The following is a 7,260-nucleotide window of genomic DNA, read 5'->3' as shown; positions in this document are numbered from 1 at the left end:
ATGGCACTATATTACATTTAACCTTGGTAAACTTTTAAAGAATATTTGTACATATAGTTTCAATATTTTTTTGTTCACTTTGTGACAAACACTCAAAAAACAGAAAATAATAATAGTAATAATAAAATTGCTACATTTCATTATGAAAATGTACCTTGATTTTCTTAAATCCAATTACTAGTCGTGTGCTGGTATTCACATAGTTTGGAAGGGGATAGTCACCCCTCACCTCCAATGCAAGGAAAAGTCTCTCCACGTCTCACCCCATTGAAGGATGCTGGGGGCTGTTTGGTATGGTAGTTGTTAAGCGGCTGCCCAGCAGTTCCAGGTGTCTGTCCCACAAGGTCTTCAGGATGGACATACACTTGCTCCTGCAGCCCCCCAGCACCAGCAGCAAGTGCTCGGCTTGACGAACTGGAGCACCTAGGCAGTGCTCTCGGCAGAGCTCTGCTTGCACTCTTTGGAGAGCAGGTTGAAGCCCTCTGCCTTGAACTCTAACCCCCGACCAGGGGATGTGGGGCAGCAGGGGCCACTGAGCCGCACTGTGGGGCCAGATTCTGGTGCACTTGAAGGCCGGGGTGTTCTGCTCCACAGAGCTTCCGGATCTGCAGGCAGATGTCGCTGGTGTTGGGGATCATCTCCACCACATCTCGGTAGCTGCAACTTCTCTACGGCCTGAGCCACCAAAGTCTGGAAGTGAGAAGGGATCTTCCTGGCCTAAAGTTAGCCGGAAGCCATGATGAACTCCACCCACAGGGACATACTGTGCTTCCAACCATTGCTTAGCTTAAGCACCTCACAGCCCAGCAGGGAGCTATTATTCATGAAGTTGAAGACCCCCATCTGGTTGAGGTAGAGCACCACCTCGAACTCAGTAGGGCAGACTACTTCCAGGCCTTCGTAGCGGACGTCGATCTCGGTCAGGGAGCTGATGAAGTCGGGATGTTAAGAAGCTGGTGGAGAGTAGGGAAACCAGTGGCCATGGCTGCACCCTAGGTAGCTGCCTAGTTTGCCTAAAGGTAGCGCCGGCCTTGCTCCTTTCCTGCCATACAGGCAGTCCTCTCTCAGGGGGCTAGTGAGTTCCAAGCTTTCCGCCTTTCCAGCACCAGGCAGGCCCCATCCCACTAGGCCTCCTGTCAGCCTCCTTCCTCACAGCCTCACATCTTCCTCTTGAACTCTCCCTCCAACACTCCCACACTCCAAACTCCTCCCTCTGAACAGGCTCCAACACTTTTTAAGAGTGTCCAGCCCCTTGCTAACCTCTTGTTGGGGATTGTCTGGGACACCTCAAGAGTGCAACCAGCCACTCCTCAGATCCACCCGCTGCCTTTAAGGCCTTCCTTCAAAATCCGTAGAGCAGGGGGAAATTCCAGAGGGACAGGTCTGCAGAGCTTCTCAGCCCTGCCCACAATTTGACCCCTCTCTGGCTATTACACCTGTGCTGCTGCTTAGCCTCTGTCTAACCATTGGACTGTAGCTCCCCCTAGCTAAATTAGGAGTGTGCTAAATAGACAAAACAACTGAGAAGCAGTGTGGTGGTGGCCAGGTATAGACAACTAAATAGAATATAACACAAGATATGAGGCGAGCACAGATAATATGATAGCCGTTAGCACAAAAGGCAAGATAACAAACCCACAGTAATCAATTCAAATGTAAGTGCAGCGCTAAAGCATAAGTGACAAATGCAATCATAAAGTGCTTATGTGAATAGAAGTGTTCATACAATATTCCAGTGAAATAAATCAAATAAAATGTCTCAGATCACATAGAATCATAAAATCATAAAAAACTCTAAAATTCTGAATATTAATAGTGGATAGTCCGTGGCACTGCAGGCCACAGAAGTGCCAAGTGATATATGTGTGCCAATTTAGTAATAATGGTGATTATACAGAGGCAGTAGCACTACAGGTCACAGCAATGGCCGGTGTTTGTGGAACTACAAGGTGCAGTAAAACCAGCTGGGATGCTCAAGAGTGCTCATGATCCAACATAGGAATCCACCACCTTATATGGATGTGCACTCACCAGAACGCTACTTGTATAATAGCGTTAATACTGATCCGTATGGGGGGTCTCAGGAAGCCATAAATAGGGACTGGACTTCTCCAGGGTCAGGGCTATGCAAAGGATCCTCCTAGGGGGAGAAGGTCACCACAGGAGCCGAAGGCATGGCAATATAGTGTACTATTTATTGTAAATAGTTAAAAGAAATCCACGTGGATACAGCAAAGAGTTAAATGCATAAAATCATACCAAAATGGCCGCCGCTCTGAGCTCCGGCGTGATGTCAGCACGTAAGGCTCCACCTTGCCCATTTTGTGTGCATGCACGTCTTCAGGCACGCTTACTACAAAAAATTATAATAAATATATATTTTTAGCAAAGAAATGTAGTAAAATGCATTTTGGCCTAAATTAATGAAAAAAGATTATTTATTTGCTAAATTTTAAAACAGAAACTAAGAAAAACATTGTTTTTTTTCAAACTTTTCAAGCTCTATTTCTGTAAAAAAAAATATATAGATATAGAATTGTCATTTGAGTATAGTGTTGCATGACTGAGCAATTGCCAGTTAAAGTAGCACAGTGCTGAATAACAAAAAATGCCCCAGTCTTGAAGGGGGTAAAACCTTCTGGAGGTCAAGTGGTTCAATCAAAGGGAAGTAAGCACATCTTAACACCACAATTCCATTCATGGGCCAATGGAGATATGGAACAATTTAACCAGATATTTAAAAATGGCCTAATGAGATATCTGAAACATTCTGCAACATTGCGGGTCAGCTCCTCATAACACCACTGGGGAATTGCCTGCAAAACTGCAGATAGGTCATGATCTATGGACCCCACTCACACATTTAAAGTCACTAAATAAAGCAGCAGAGCCCCAAAACCTGTGAGCTAGAATGAAGAGGTACCAAGTCAAAGCAAAACCTTACCGTATTGTAACAAACAACAAGCCAACTACCCTCAATTCTGGCCAGTGGGTTAGGATAAGTAAGCCACCAACCAAGTCAAAGTTTAACCTCAGTGTAATGGAACCAGACCCCGACTGCACTAGGGTATTTCCGTTAGACTCCCGCTTCCCCGTCCGAACACAGATCCACGGACACCACCGCTGACCATACAAGAGGAGACAGCACCAGACTTGAAGGAAACCAGAAAATAGACTGCTTTATTTTAACACAGATACAAGATATATACACAGGGCGGGGCAATACATTTAGTAACAAGAGACACACAGCAGACACCCCTCACCAAGCCAATACACAAGCACATACATCCCATAATAGTTTGCTCACAAGCAAGACACACAATAGAACAATGGGACAACCACATGGTATTAAACAGTGAACAACCCCCACCTATACATGTCTACACAATAGCAGGACATTAAACCCTGTACCTCTAACAGGCACAGGGTGACTTACACATAAGAGGGATATGGAGAGCTGAGACAGAGGTCTACCCACATCTCTAAATGGGGCTGTGTTCCATGGGCCCCCCCACCCAAAGTGACTCCCGTGACACACTCAGTCTATCTAATGCTGTATGAATCAACAGCCAATCGTAACCAGTATTCTGTAGGCTTGAGGATGGATCAACTTGGCATGTAAGCAGGTTAGTACCTGTTCAAGATACTTTGATTGGGCAGAACACTACTCCTAATTGTCATACTTGGGAGGAGGTGTCTAGCCCTACGCACAGCCACAAACATTTGAAAACCTGGACAACAACTCCTACTCTCATAAAGAGGACAGTGGAACTTAGTGGACTTCAGAATGCAGAAAAACTTTACCTAGGCTCCTTACTATGTGCTTCAAAACATTATAAAGATTTGAACAATGGCTGGGGGTGAATGTTGTACAGAGGCAAACTGACTATTTGTGCACTTGGGCACTGCCTGAGTGACAGAGTTCAGTAGGGGCCCGCACAGGGTCGTCCTATAGGGGTTCTGGGAACACTGGGGAGGTCCAGATGGCAAGAGGAAATCAATGCAGGGGGAGCAATTACAGAACAATGCCCTGTGTCTCTCTCTCTGCAGCAACTGAAAGCCAGTTTCTCCATTTCTCCCTCCCGCCTGCTTTCAGCTGCTGAAGGGAGAGACACAGAGTCTGAGACGCAGACACAGGTCATCGTTCTGTAATTGCTTCCCCCCCCCCCCCATGCACCGATTCCCCTACCTGTCCTGCCCGCATCTGATTCCCCCTGTGAGCCTTGGCTCCCCTCCCACAGCTCTACTGGCTTCCCTGGTCTACCAGCTGCTGCAGGTACACAGGGGGATGTGTCAGGATGGAGAGCAGTGGAAGGGGCCAGTAAATATGTAATTTACCAGTCCCTTCCTTTAGTGAATGGCCACAGTAACTGATCGGTACTGATCATTCCTGTGTCCATTGATAACTGAGCATAGTAAACTGTGTTTACTATGATTCAGTTTATGAATAAACAGGAGCCCCTTTCATCTGTTCATTCATCTTCAGTGCAGCTGAGGTTGCAGAGAAAGGAATTAAAGAAATCTGTGTCCCCAATTCTTTTCTCTTTCTCAAAGGAGAGATGTCAGGGGTCTGTTTACGAACAGCATAGTAAAAAAAATAAAAAAAATAAAAATGTAAAAAATAACAAATTGTAAACTTTTTTTTTTTTAAATTAGGGGCTCATTCACAGGGGTTCTCTGACCCATACAATGCGAATGAGCAGTTTGCCGGAGCCATATGTTACTCTATGAGGATGCAGTGGCTGTATGAACACAGCCTTGGGTCCTAATTTGATAAGTGTGCAGGTGTGGATGAGTGGCCCCAAAATGCACACTGTGTTCGGGGGCCATACACATGCATCCACACGCCTGTCAAATTAGGACTTGTGCCTCTGGAGCCGCTGCATCTCCATTGCGTAACATAGGATGCCTGCACACAGAAATAGACAATTTTTTTTAAAAAAGGCTGATTCACACTGTACAGGCCACAGCACCTACAGTATATGAATAAGCCTGGAGACCTCATTCACACATAGAACTTTGTTTATTAAGTCAATACAGTTTTATCTTTTAGATTTAGCAGGCATTTTGGAAGTTATGTTATGTTTGTGTCCACTAATAGTAATTTTAGTGTATTTTAGTCAAAATATAATTTTGATATCCACTTGAAGACCGCAATAACCACTTGGCAGTACTTCAAGTGGTTATATCGGAATGATGCCAGGAGGCAATCAGCATTTTTGTAAAAGCCATCTTAGCAGCTAATTAGCCACTGGATTGCTTTTACAGTTAGCAAGAGGGGTCCCCACCCACCTCCACAGAGTGCTGCCAGCTCCCCTCCTTTTTACTTCCACCGGCAGCAGCTGCAGGCAGCGGGATCTTCAGATACCATTTCTAGACGCTATAACTTTCACGTAAACCAATTAATTTACAGGTATTGGGATTTTTTGTGGAAAATGCATGTAACAGAATACATTTTGGCCTAAATTTATGACAAAATTTGTATTGTTTTAATTTTTTTACTGGACATGTTTAATAGCAAAAAGTCAAAAATATCGTTTTTTTCTCAAAATTGTCAGCCTTTTTTTTTTATAGCACAAAAATTAAAAAACACAGAGGCGATCGAATACTACTGAAAGAAAGCTATTTGTGGGGAAAAAAAGGAGATAAATTTCATTTGGGTGCAGCATTGCATGACTGTGCAATTGTCAGTTAAGGTAACAGTGCCGTAACACAAAAAATGGCCTAGTCAGGAAAGGGGGTAAATCCTCCGGAGGGCAAGTGGTTAAACAGGTTAGTCAGCATAGGTGTTAGGAGGGGAGAGGGGACATTTGTAAGACTAGTTAAGTTGAGGCTGTAATTCTAGTTTAAGTTGGTCACACATTGAATACATTTCTGACGATTACTGATGAACTGGCTGAAATTTGTGTTTGAGTGGCCCTGTCAGTATCATTATGTCCGACATATTTTGACCGAAGAATTGAAGGAGCTAAGTGGAAAATTGCTGGATGCCAGCGGTCAGAATACATTAGTTGCGATTTCTCTATCTATATTATGGATGGGGGAATGGATTTCTGTCCTTCAATTCACAAGGCTGAAAGAAAGAAATCTAAGAGTGTATTTGTACCCTATGTTAAGCTGTTCATACAATGTTGGATTTCCATGAAAACTTTCATGTGAAGATCATTTGTCGGAACATTTGATAAGATCATCAGTGACTATGCAAATTTCATATGAAAGTTCTGAAAAATGTCATTCAATTGTCACTGTGAATAACATTTGATTTCAGAACAAACGAAAGTGATTGCGATTCCAAATGAAATAACAGTTAGTATTCCATTCAGTCAGATAGGAAACAAGACATATTTTCCATCCTCCTCTTTCGATTTTCCTTGTCACTGAGGTTAAAAATGATCGTTGATTTGACAACACTAACCATTAGAATATTGAATGAACATGTTATGAATGACTGTTTTTGTATTACGTTTCTAATGCTGGCCATACATTAGTCAAAAAATCATTCAAACTTATTTTATAATTATGAACACCTGGTCATGAGAGCAAACGATATTGCCATCTTATAATGACTGAATTTCGAACAATAGATCAGTCAATGGACAGGAATGTAGTGGGTATGGGGCACCCCACAAAAGATGAAGGGGACAAGTCCTGGGTGACCAAAGCTAGTGGCACCCCTGCCTGCAGTTCAGATTTAAAGAACATCAGTACTTTCAAAAAATGTATTTCTTAAAGCTGAACTCTGAGTTAAACACATATTGTCAAAATGCAAAAGCCATGTATATTGTACTTGAATCTTCATATTCTTTGTGTGTTTCTTCCAGACTGTGCAGCAATCCTGCATGCTACTGTGCATGAGCTTCTTGTAATAAAGACCAGTCACTGTTGTTCTTCCTCCTTGCAGGGTGACTGGTCTTGTATTTCTGTCCTATAGTTTTTGCATGCAGCCTGTAGTGGGTAGACCTGCTGATTACCTTACATACTGTATCTCTGACATTGGCAGACAGTGTCTGTGTCCCCTTTTATTTGTGGTCAGTGTTTGTGCCCTCCATACATTGGTGGTCAGTGTCTGTGCCCCCCTTATATTGGTGGTCAGTGTTTGTGCCCTCCTTACATTGGTGGTCAGTGTCTGTGCCCCCCTTATATTGGTGGTCAGTGTTTGTGCCCTCCTTACATTGGTGGTCAGTGTCTGTGCCCCCCTTATATTGGTGGTCAGTGTTTGTGCCCTCCTTAGATTGGTGGTCAGTGTTAGTGCCCTCCTTA

General features: G+C 43.6%; 1 pseudogene; it reads right to left on the bottom strand.

Moving 5' to 3' along the window:
* Window positions 1–218: 218 nt before the first annotated feature.
* On the bottom strand, window positions 219–942 carry LOC149458632 (protein mab-21-like 2-A; annotated as a pseudogene).
* Between the last annotated feature and the right edge of the window lie 6,318 nt (window positions 943–7,260).

The sequence above is a fragment of the Staurois parvus genome, unplaced genomic scaffold (genome assembly GCF_062004578.1).
Source record: "Staurois parvus isolate SC_StPar_1 unplaced genomic scaffold, SC_StPar_1.0 ptg000282l, whole genome shotgun sequence".
Taxonomy (NCBI): domain Eukaryota; kingdom Metazoa; phylum Chordata; class Amphibia; order Anura; family Ranidae; genus Staurois; species Staurois parvus.
The sequence above is the reverse complement of the archived record's forward strand: the minus strand, read 5'-3'. Positions and strand labels throughout refer to the sequence as shown.